Consider the following 12,687-nt stretch of genomic DNA (forward strand, 5'->3'; position numbering starts at 1 on the left):
AAGCATGTCAGAAGGGCACTTTCTGATTAATTGTTTGTATCTTTCCCAAGCTTCATAGAGGGATTCTCCATCCTTCTGTCTGAAGGTTTGGACTTCCACTCTAAGCTTGCTCAATTTTTGAGGTGGAAAGAACTTTGCCAAGAAGGCATTGACTAGCTTTTCCCAAGAGTCCAGGCTTTCTTTAGGTTGAGAGTCCAACCATATTCTAGCTCTGTCTCTTACAGCAAAAGGGAATAGCATCAGTCTGTAGACCTCAGGGTCAACCCCATTAGTCTTGACTGTGTCACAGATTTGCAAGAATTCAGCTAAGAACTGATGAGGATCTTCCAATGGAAGTCCATGGAACTTGCAATTCTGTTGCATTAGAGAAACTAATTGAGGCTTAAGCTCAAAGTTGTTTGCTCCAATGGCAGGGATAGAGATGCTTCTCCCATAGAAGTCGGGAGTAGGTGCAGTAAAGTCACCCAGCACCTTCCTTGCATTGTTTGCATTGTTGTTGTTTCGGCTGCCATGTGTTCTTCTTCTTTGAAGAATTCGGTCAGGTCCTCTAAAGAGAGTTGTGCTTTGGCTTCTCTTAGCTTTCTCTTCAAGGTCCTTTCAGGTTCAGGATCAGGCTCAACAAGAATGCTTTTGTCTTTGCTCCTGCTCATAAGAAAGAGAAGGGAACAAGAAAATGTGGAATCCTCTATGTCACAGTATAGAGATCCCTTGAAGTGTCAGAGGAAAAGAAGAGTAGAAGACAGAAGTAGAAAATTCGAACTTATCAGAGGGAATGGAGTTCGAATTTTGCATTAAGGGATAGTGTTAGTCCATAAATAGAAGGATGTGAGAAGAAGGGAAGTAATTTTCGAAAATTAAGTGAAAGATTTTGAAAACATTTTTGAAAAACATTACTTAATTTTCGAAAATGAGAGTGGGAAAGAAATAAGATGATTTTTGAAAAAGATTTTGAGATTAGAAATCAAAAAGATTTGATTGAAAACTCTTTTGAAAAAGATGAGGTTAAGAAGATATGATTGATTTAAAAAAATGTGATTGAGAAGATATGATTTGAAAACAATTTTAAAAAGATTTGATTTTAAAAATTAATAACTTGGCTATCAAGAAAAGATATGATTCAAACATTAAACCTTTCTCAACAGAAAAGGCAACATACTTGAAATGTTGAATCAAATCATTAATTGATAGTAAGTATCTTTGAAAAAGGAAGGGAATTGATTTTGAAAACATTTGATTGAAAAGATATGATTTGAAAAAGATTTGATTTTGAAAAACTTTGAAAACTTGAAAAAAAATTTGATTTGAAAACAAAATTCTCCCCCTTGTGCCATCCTGGCGTTAAACGCCCAGAATGGTGCACATTCTGGCGTTTAACGCCCAAAACTATACCCTTTTGGGCGTTAAACGCCCAACCAGGTACCCTGGCTGGCGTTTAAACGCCAGTCTGTCCTTCTTCACTGGGCGTTTTGAACGCCCAGCTTTTTCTGTGCAATTCCTCTGCTGTATGTTCTGAATCTTCAATTCTCTGTATTATTGACTTGAAAAGACACAAATTAAAAATATTTTTGGATTTTTAATAATCAAAATGCAACTAAAATCAATTAACAATGCTTGCAAGACACCAAACTTAGCAGTTTGTATACCACTGACACTAACAATATGAGAATGCATATGAGACACACAAAATATTTCAAGTCAATAGAATTCAAAGATTAGAGCAAGTAAATCATCAAGAACATCTTGAAGATCACTAAGACACATAACAATGCATGCAATTGACACCAAACTTAAGATGAGACACTAGACTCAAACAAGAAATTTTTGGATTTTATGATTTTTTTTTATTTTTTTTTGTTTTGTGTTTTTCGAAAATTAAGTGGAAAAAGATATCAAAATTCTTAATGAGAATTCCAGGAATCAGTGCAATGTTAGTCTAAGACTCCGGTCCAGGAATTAGACATGGCTTCACAGCCAGCCAAGCTTTCAAAGAAAGCTTCGGTCCAAAACACTAGACATGGCCAAAGGCCAGCCAAGCCTTAGCAGATCACTGCTCCAAAAGCAAGATTGATAAAAATCAACAAGCTCTTGTGATGATAAGTTGAAACCTCGGTCCAATGAGATTAGACATGGCTTCTCAGCCAGCCAGACTTCAACAAATCATCATGAAACTCTAGAATTCATCTTCAAGAATTTCGAAAAAAAAAAATACCTAATCTAAGCAACAAGATGAACCGTCAGTTGTCCAAACTGAACAATCCCCGGCAACGGCACCAAAAACTTGGTGCGCGAAATTGTGAACAATACTTTTCACAACTCTCATAATCCCCGGTCATGAACTCCAAGAACTTGGTAGTTCAATCCCATGGCATTACACAACTTCGCACAACTAACCAGCAAGTGCACTGGGTCGTCCAAGTAATACCTTACGTGAGTAAGGGTCGATCCCACGGAGATTGTTAGTATGAAGCAAGCTATGGTCATCTTGTAAATCTTAGTCAGGCAGACTCGAATGGATATGGTGATGAACGAAAATAACATAAAAGATAAAGATAGAGATACTTATGTAATTCATTGGTAGGAACTTCAGATAAGCGCATGAAGATGCCTTCCCTTCCGTCTCTCTGCTTTCCTACTGTCTTCATCCAATCCTTCTTCTTCCTTTCCATGGCAAGCTTGTGTAGGGTTTCACCGTTGTCAATGGCTACCTCCCATCCTCTCAGTGAAAACGATTGCATATGCTCTGTCACAGCACGCGGAATTCAACTGTCGGTTCTCGGTCAGGCCGGAATAGAATCCATTGATTCTTTTGCGTCTGTCACTAACGCCCCGCCTGCTAGGTGTTTGAAGCGCGTCACAGTCATTCAATCATTGAATCCTACTCAGAATACCACAGACAAGGTTAGACCTTCCGGATTCTCTTGAATGCTGCCATCAGTTCTCGCCTATACCACGAAGACTCTGATCTCACGGAATGGTTGGCTCGTTTGTCAGGCGAGCACTCGGTTGTCAGGCGATCAACCATGCATCGTGCAATCAGGAATCCAAGAGATATTCACTAGAGCCTTGGTTGCTTGTAGAACAAAAGTGGTTGTCAGTCACCTTGTTCATAAGTGAGAATGATGATGAGTGTCACGGATCATCACATTCATCAAGTTGAAGAACAAGTGATATCTTAGAACAAGAACAAGCGGAATTGAATGGAAGAACAATAGTAATTGCATTAATACTCGAGGTACAGCAGAGCTCCACACCTTAATCTATGGTGTGTAGAAACTCCACCGTTGAAAATACATAAGCATAAGGTCTAGGCATGGCCGTGAGGCCAGCCTCCCAATGATCTAAGAACTAGATGTCCAAAGATGATCAAAGGATCAAAAACAATCCAAAGATCCAAAGATCCAAAGATTCAAATACAATAGTAAAAGGTCCTACTTATAGAAAACTAGTAGCCTAGGGTGTACAGAGATGAGTAAATAACATAAAAATCCACTTCCGGGCCCACTTGGTGTGTGCTTGGGCTGAGCAAATGAAGCATTTTCGTATAGAGACTCCTCTTGGAGTTAAACGCCAGCTTTTATGCCAGTTTGGGCGTTTAACTCCCATTTGGGTGCCAGTTCCAGCGTTTAACGCTGGGATTCCTGAGGGTGACTTTGAACGCCGGTTTGGGCCATCAAATCTTGGGCAAAGTATGGACTATCATATATTGCTGGAAAGCCCAGGATGTCGACTTTCCAACGCCGTTGAGAGCACGCCAATTGGGCTTCTGTAGCTCCAGAAAATCCACTTCGAGTGCAGGGAGGTCAGAATCCAACAGCATCTGCAGTCCTTTTCAGTCTCTGAATCAGATTTTTGCTCAGGTCCCTCAATTTCAGCCAGAAAATACCTGAAATCACAGAAAAACACACAAACTCATAGTAAAGTCCAGAAAAGTGATTTTTAACTAAAAACTAATAAAAATATACTAAAAACTAACTAGATCATACCAAAAACATACTAAAAACAATGCCAAAAAGTGTATAAATTATCCGCTCATCAACTGCTCAAACTAGCAAAAAGCCAAGAAAGGAACAATTGACAGAGGATAACCAAACCACTGCCCAAAATCCCTCTGAGGACAGTAAGAGCCCAGAGAGGAATACTTCTGGGGTTCAAACGCCAGAAAAGGGAGAAAAGCTGGCGTTAAACGCCCATTCCTTGCCCAGTTCTGGCGTTCAAACGCCAGAAAAGGGGGAAAAGTTGGCGTTAAACGCCCATTCCTCACCCAATCCTGGCGTTCAGACGCCAATGGGGAATCAGACACCTAAGAGTGCTGATAGTAACCCCTCTAAAAAGGCTTCTCCAACCACTTCTGTAAGGAATAAACCTGCAGCAACTAAGGTTGAAGAATATAAAGCCAAGATGTCTTATCCTCAGAAACTCTGCCAAGCAAAACAGGATAAGCAATTTGCCCGCTTTGCAGACTATCTAAGGACTCTTGAGATAAAGATTCCATTTGCAGAGGCATTTGAGCAAATACCTTCTTATGCTAAGTTCATGAAAGAGATCTTAAGTCATAAGAAAGATTGGAGAGAAACTGAAAAAGTGTTTCTCACTGAAGAATGCAGTGCAGTCATTCTGAAAAGCTTACCAGAAAAGCTTCAAGATTCAGGAAGCTTTATGATACCATGCACATTAGAAGGTGCTTGCACCAAGACAGCCCTGTGTGACCTTGGAGCAAGTATCAATCTAATACATGCATCCACTATCAGAAAGCTTGGGTTGACTGAAGAAGTCAAACCAACCTGGATATGTCTCCAACTTGCTGATGGCTCCATTAAATATCCATCAGGCATAATTGAGGACATGATTGTCAAGGTTGGGCCATTCGCCTTTCCAACTGACTTTGTAGTGTTGGAAATGGAGGAGCACAAGAGTGCAACTCTCATTCTAGGAAGACCTTTCCTAGCAACTAGACGAACTCTCATTGATGTACAAAAAGGGGAAGTAACCCTGAGAGTCAATGAGGATGAGTTCAAGTTGAATGCTGTAAAAGCTATGCAGCATCCAAACACACCAAATGACTGCATGAGCGATGACATTATTGACTCTTTGGTGGAAGAGATCAATATGACTGAAAGTCTAGAATCAGAGCTAGAGGACATCTTCAAGGATGTTCAGCCTAATCAGGAGGAACCAGAGGAAACAAAAGAATTTTTGAAAATTCCTCAGGAAGAGGATAAGCCTCCCAAACCTGAGCTCAAACCACTACCACCATCCCTGAAGTATGCATTTCTGGGAGAGGGTGACACTTTTCCAGTGATCATAAGCTCTGCTTTAAATCCACAGGAAGAGGAAGCACTGATTCAAGTGCTAAGGACACACAAGACAGCTCTTGGGTGGTCCATAAGTGATCTTAAGGGCATTAGCCCAGCAAGATGCATGGACAAGATCCTATTAGAGGATAATGCCAAACCAGTGGTTCAACCACAAAGGCAGCTAAATCCAGCCATGAAGGAGGTGGTGCAGAAAGAGGTCACTAAATTACTAGAGGCTGAAATTATTCATCCTATTTCTGATAGCCCCTAGGTGAGCCCTGTCCAAGTTGTCCCCAAGAAGGGAGACATGACAGTGGTTCATAATGAAAAGAATGAACTGGTTCCTACAAGAACAGTTACTGGGTGGCGTATGTGTATTGACTATAGAAGGCTCAATACAACCACCAGAAAGGATCATTTTCCTTTACCATTCATAGACCAAATGCTAAAAAGACTAGCTGGTCATGATTATTACTGCTTTTTGGATGGCTATTCAGGTTACAACCAAATTGTAGTAGATCCTCAGGACCAAGAGAAAACAGCATTCACTTGCCCTTCTGGCGTGTTTGCCTACAAAGAATGCCTTTTGGTCTGTGTAATGCACATGCAACTTTTCAGAGATGCATGCTATCCATCTTCTCTGATATGGTGGAGAAGTTCCTGGAAGTCTTCATGGATGACTTCTCAGTATATGGAGACTCATTCAGCTCCTGTCTTAACCATCTAGCACTTGTCCTGAAAAGGTGCCAAGAGACTAACCTGGTCTTAAACTGGGAGAAATGTCACTTTATGGTGACTGAAAGAATTGTCGTTGGGCACAAAATTTCAAGCAAGGGAATAGAGGTGGATAAAGCAAAGGTAGAGGTAATTGAAAAATTACCACCACCTGCCAATGTTAAGGCAATCAGAAGCTTTCTGGGGTATGCAGGATTCTACAAAAGGTTTATAAAGGATTTTTCAAAAATTGCAAAACCTCTGAGCAACCTGCTAGCTGCTGACACACCATTTGTGTTTGACACTCAGTGTCTGCAGGCGTTTGAGACCCTGAAAGCCAAGCTGGTCACAGCACCAGTTATCTCTGCACCAGACTGGACATTGCCATTTGAACTAATGTGTGATGCTAGTGACCATGCCATTGGTGCAGTGTTAGGACAGAGGCATAACAAGCTTCTGCATGTCATTTATTATGCTAGCTGTGTTTTAAATGACGCACAGAAGAATTACACAACCACAGAAAAAGAGTTACTTGCAGTGGTCTATGCCATTGACAAGTTTAGATCCTATTTAGTAGGGTCAAAAGTGATTGTGTACACTGACCATGCTGCTCTTAAATACTTACTCACAAAGCAGGATTCAAAACCCAGGCTCATAAGGTGGGTGTTGCTTCTGCAAGAGTTTGATATAGAAATAAGAGACAGAAAAGGGACAGAAAACCAGGTAGCTGATCATCTGTCCCGAATAGAACCAGTAGCTGGGGTGTCCCTCCCTTCTACTGAGATCTCTGAGACTTTCCCAGATGAGCAACTCTTTGCCATTCAGGAAGCTCCATGGTTTGCAGATATTACAAATTATAAAGCTGTGAGGTTCATACCCCAGGAGTACAACAGGGTGCAAAGAAAGAAATTAATTTCAGATGCCAAGTACTACCTATGGGATGAGCCATATCTCTTTAAGAGATGTGCAGACGGAATGATCCGCAGATGTGTACCCAGAGAGGAAGCACAAAGGATCCTGTGGCATTGCCATGGATCACAGTATGGGGGACATTTCGGAAGTGAGCGAACAACCACTAAGGTCCTCCAATGTGGCTTCAACTGGCCTACTCTCTATAGAGATGCCCGAGAGTTTGTGCGTAACTATGACAGTGCCAAAGAGCTGGTAACTTGCCTCATGGATACGCCATGCCTCAACAAGGGATCTTAGAGATTGAATTATTTGATGTATGGGGTATTGACTTCATGGGTCCGTTCCCACCATCATACTCAAACACTTACATTCTGGTGGTAGTGGACTATGTATCTAAATGGGTAGAAGCAATTGCTACACCCACTAATGATACAAAGATCGTGCTGAAATTCCTCTAGAATCACATCTTCAGCAGATTTGGTGTTCCCAGAGTCCTAATCAGTGATGGAGGTACTCATTTCTGTAACAAACAGCTGTACTCTGCTATGGTCCGATATGGAATTAGCCACAAAGTAGCAACTTCGTATCATCCACAGACAAATGGGCAAGCTGAAGTCTCTAACAGAGAGCTAAAAAGAATCCTAGAACGGACTATAATCGCCCGTAGAAAGGATTGGGCAAAGAGCTTGGATGATGCTCTGTGGGCATACAGAACAGCATTCAAGACTCCTATAGGAACCTCTCCATACCAACTTGTGTATGGCAAGGCCTGTCATCTGCCCGTGGAACTGGAACATAAAGCCTACTGGGCGACCAGATTCCTAAACCTGGATGCTAAGTTAGCTGGTGAAAAAAGATTACTCCAGCTAAATGAGCTAGATGAATTTAGACTCAGTGCCTTTGGAAATGCAAAAATTTATAAGGAAAAGGCAAAGAAGTGGCATGACAAGAAGTTGTCATCCAGAGTCTTTGAGCCAGGACAAAAAGTTCTGCTCTTCAACTCTAGGCTCAAACTATTCCCAGGAAAACTTAAATCCCGGTGGAGGGGTCCGTATGTGATTACAGGAGTATCACCATATGGATATGTTGAGCTTCAGGATATTGATTCTGACAAAAAGTTCATTGTTAATGGACAGAGGATCAAACATTATCTTGAAAGCAATTTTGAGTAGGAATGCTCAAAACTGAGGCTTGAATGAATCTCAGTAAAGGTCCAGCTAAAGACAGTAAAGAAGCGCTTGCTGGGAGGCAACCCAGTCATTAGCAGGTTATCTGTTTTGTTTAATAAAAGTTTGATACATATTCTCAAAGGGTGATCATCAAAATTGAAGGAATTCACAGAGTTACAGAAGGATTCAGTGCAAAAAGCAGAGAAAAGGAGCTTGCTGGCAAAAAAATGCCAGTAAGGGGTACTCTGGGCGTTAAACGCCAGAATGGGCACCATTCTGGGCGTTTAACGCCAGTAAAGGTGCCATTTTGGGCGTTAAATGCCAGAATGGGCACCATTCTGGGTGTTTAACGCCAGGTGTGCAGCATCCTGGGCGTTTAGCAAAACGCCCAGTGATGAAGGGGTTTCTGGCGTTTAACACCAGGTGTGATGACAAGTCATCTTAGCCTAGTTTCACTAGTCTTTTTCTTTTGTTTTCACTTGAATTATGCACTTTCTTGAGGCCTAAGCAAGCCAATTTGGGTAGATTTTCATGCTTCCTTTGATTTAATCAACCATGTATGAATTCATGCCATTTCATGAGGTTTTATGCTATAATTGTCACATATTATGATAGATTGAATATCTCATGATTTTGAGCATAGCTTTGATGTGTTTGGTTAATTAATGATAGGTGAAGAAAGCTTGAAGAAAGGTTGAAGCAAGAAGGAATGGCTAGGAGCAAAGAGAGGACAATGAAATAAGTGAAATTGAACCAGGAAGCAAAAAGTTGGACCTAAAGTTAGCACTCAAACTTTTGCACAAACTTTTGGGTGAAAAGTTAGCCTCAAAGTTAGACCCCTAACTTTTGGGCTAACGTGAGAAATTGAAAATCACTCCCTGGGCTACTCACGTTTGCGCCAACGTTAGCCCCCTAACTTTTGGGCTAACGTTGGCATGAGAAAAACCTCCTTGGGCCACTCACGTTTGCGCCAACGTTAGCCCCCTAACTTTTGGGCTAACGTTGGCACATGAAAATACAATGGGAGGGGCAAAAGTTTGCGCCAACGTTAGACCCCTAACTTTTAGGCTAACGTTGGCGCCATAGATGCACTAGGAAGGGCCAACGTTGGAGCAAAAGTTAGACCCCTAACTTTTGCACCAACGTTGGTATCAGCAAATTATGCTAGCTGATATGAAAAGTTGGAGCCCCTAACTTTTGCTCGAACTTTTACTCCAACTTTTACAAAACTCCAACCCGGTTCAATTGGTTCACTTTGGTTCCTCTCCAAACTCCAAGAGCAATCAACCAAGGCCTCTTTCAACCCAATTCCACCAAGAGCAAAGGCCCAATTCAAAGCTTGAAGATCATTTGAAGAAAGTGTATAAATAGGATAGAATTCAAGTTATTCAGGAGCTTCCCTTTTTAGTTTTCATAGAGCTTTCTTTTCGGTTAGCATTGGGAGCTCACTTTTACATTCTAGCATTGTTGTTTTAATTCAAGAGAATTTGGGAGGAGAATTGATCTCTCTTCTTCCTTGTTCTTGCCAAGCACTCTTTACTTTCTTTGCTTCGGATTTTAGGAGGAGAATTGAAGAAATTCTGTTTCAATCTCACCTTGGATCTTGTTTATTTTCACTGCAATTGAATTTCCATTTCAGTTACTTGCTTCTTCATCTAATCTCTTTGCAATTTACAATTTCCTTGCAATTGTTCTTGTTGGATCTAGGAAGGCATTGAGATCTAGACTTGGTTTTCTAGTCTCTTGGGTCCTGAGATCCGGATTTCCCATTTACCACTCTCTGTTTAATGTTTCCATGCTTAATTACTTTTCAGCTTCATATCCGATTCAATCCCAAACCCCTTTTACTCTTCTGTTTGATGCAATTTTACTTTTCCTTGTTTAATTTCTGCAAATCCAACTCCCAATACCCTTTACAATTCAAGCCATTTACATTTCTTGCACTTTAAGATTTTGCAATTTACATTTCTTGCATTCTAAGTTTCTGCCATTTAATTTCTTGTTCTTTAAGATTCAGCACTTTAATTCCTGTTCTCTTTAATTTCATGCCAATTACCCATTCCCTTTACTTTCTATGCAATTTAAATTTTGCAAATCACAAATCTCTCAACCAAATCTTGATTCGCTTGACTAAATCAACCACTAAACTAAAATTGATCAATCCTTCAATCCCTATGGGATCGACCTCACTCCCGTGAGTTATTATTACTTGATGCGACCCGGTGCACTTGCCGGTGAGTTTTGTGTACGATCGTTTTCCGCACATCAGCAGGGTACCTGGCTAGGCGTTAAACACCCAAATTGGCCAACATTTAGGCGTTAAACGCCAGAATGGATACCATTCTGGGCGTTTAACGCCAGATAGGTGGGGGACAGAGATTTTGCTTTCCACTTCAAATTTTTTCAAACTTTCTTGTTTTGATCCATAATTTTCTACATAAACACATTTCAAACTTTCATCATTCACCTTCAAATTTTCAAAAATTAAAATCATTCTTCAAATCTCTTTCAAATCCTTTCCAAATCTTCTTCAAAAACTCAAATATCTCTCAAATTCTTTCCATATCTTCTCAAATCTCCTTCAAAATTTTCGAAATCTCTCCCCCTCCCTTATAAATACACGTTTGGCCATTCCCCTTTCCCCACCATTCGAATTTGCTCTCCTCCTCTCTCTCCTCTTTCCTTTCTTTTTTGCTTGAGGACAAGCAAACCACTAAGTTTGGTGTGTTTTTCCGTGATCACTAAGCTAAGGATCATCAAGATCATGGCTCTCAAAGGAAAACAAACCAATTCAAGAGGCAAGAAAGAGAATGCTCCAAAGGACCTTTGGAGTCAAGAGAGGTTCTTAACCAAAGAACATGCAGACCATTACCACAAGATAATGGGTCTAAAGTCAGTGATCCCGGAAGTTAAATTTGATCTGAAAGAAGATGAATATCCGGAGATCCAAGAGCAAATTCGAAACAGAGGATGGGAAGTTCTAACCAACCCTGAGACAAAGGTTGGAAGAAACATGGTTCAGGAATTCTACTCAAATTTGTGGCTGACAGATAAGCAGAGAATGACTGGAACTGCTTTTAATACCTATAGAACCATGGTCAGAGGGAGAATTATTTACTTCCATCTAGACAAAATAAGAGAGGTCTTCAAATTGCCTCAACTACAAGATGATCCTGAATCCTTTAATAGGAGAATGGTGAGAGTAGATAAGGGGTTGGACCAAGTTCTAGAGGACATATGCCTCCCTGGAACCAAGTGGATGACCAATTCAAAAGGTGTCCCAAACCAACTCAAGAGGGGAGATCTCAAACCAGTTGCAAGAGGCTGGTTGGATTTCATAGGGCGTTCTATCTTGCCCACTAGTAACCGTTCTGAGGTTACTATCAAGAGAGCAGTGATGATTCATTGCATTATGCTAGGAAAAGAAGTGGAGATTCATCATCTGATTGCTTGTGAGATTTACATAATTGCAAACAAGAACTCTACTGAAGCCAAACTGGCTTACCCAAGCTTAATCTCTTTGCTATGTAAAGATGCTGGGGTGAGGATGGGAGTAGATGAATTCATCCCAATTGAGCACCCAATCACCAAGAGGTCAATGGAAAGACAAATGCAAGACAACTCTATCAAAAGGAGGGCGCAGGAGTTCTTCCCTGAACTTCCTGAAATTGACTACTGGACTCGTCCAGAAGCATCTGTTGCCAAGCTGCAAGAAGCTATGGAACAAATTAAGGAAGAACAGCAGAATCAAAACTGCATGCTCTGCAAATTGCTGAAGGAACAAGAGAAGCAGGGGCGTGAGCTACAAGAGCTGAAGCGCCAGAAGCTCTCCCTTGAAGGGTCAAATACCCCACAAGTTGAGGGAGCATCCACTTCTCAAGATCAAGGTTGTTGAGTCCTAACTCTGTGATAATCTCTATCATTAGGAGTCTATTTTAGAGTCATTTAAAATTTTGTTTTCTATTACTATTAGTCTTATCTTATATCTATTTTTGAGTCTTGTTCTTAATTCATGATTAATAAAATTTAAGTTTCATGTCTTAAAGCTATAAATGTCCTATGAATCCATCACCTTTCTTAAATGAAAAATGCTCCAATCACAAAAGAACAAGAAGTACAGGATTTCGAATTCATCTCTGAAACTAGTTGAATTAGTTTGATGTGGTGACAATAATTTTTGTTTTCTGAATGAATGCTTGAACAGTGCATATGTCTTTTGAATTTTTTGATTAAAGAATGTTAAACTTGTTGGCTCTTGAAAGAATGATGGAAAAGGAGAAATGTTATTGAGGATCTGAAAAATCATCAAATTGATTCTTGAAGCAAGAAAAAGCTGTAAAAAAATTTTGAAAAAAAAAATTTAAAGTGATCCAAGGCAAAAAGAGTGTGCTTAAGAACCCTGGACACCTCTGATTGGGGACTCTAGCAAAGCTGAGTCACAATCTGAAAAGGTTCACCCAGTCATGTGTCTGTGGCATGAATGTATCCGGTGGTAATACTGGAAGACAGAGTGCTTTGGGCCACAGCCAAGACTCATAAAGTAGCTATGTTCAAGAATCATCATACTTAACTAGGAGAATCTAACATTATCTGAGTTC

General features: G+C 40.5%; 1 non-coding gene across 1 annotated transcript; it reads left to right on the forward strand.

Moving 5' to 3' along the window:
• Positions 1-108, forward strand: LOC130937468 (small nucleolar RNA R71). The gene has a single exon (XR_009068687.1). It is a non-coding gene; the product is annotated as a small nucleolar RNA R71 (small nucleolar RNA).
• The last annotated feature ends 12,579 nt before the right edge of the window (positions 109-12,687 follow it).

The sequence above is a fragment of the Arachis stenosperma genome, chromosome 6, assembly GCF_014773155.1.
Source record: "Arachis stenosperma cultivar V10309 chromosome 6, arast.V10309.gnm1.PFL2, whole genome shotgun sequence".
In the NCBI taxonomy this organism is placed as follows: Eukaryota; Viridiplantae; Streptophyta; class Magnoliopsida; order Fabales; family Fabaceae; genus Arachis; species Arachis stenosperma.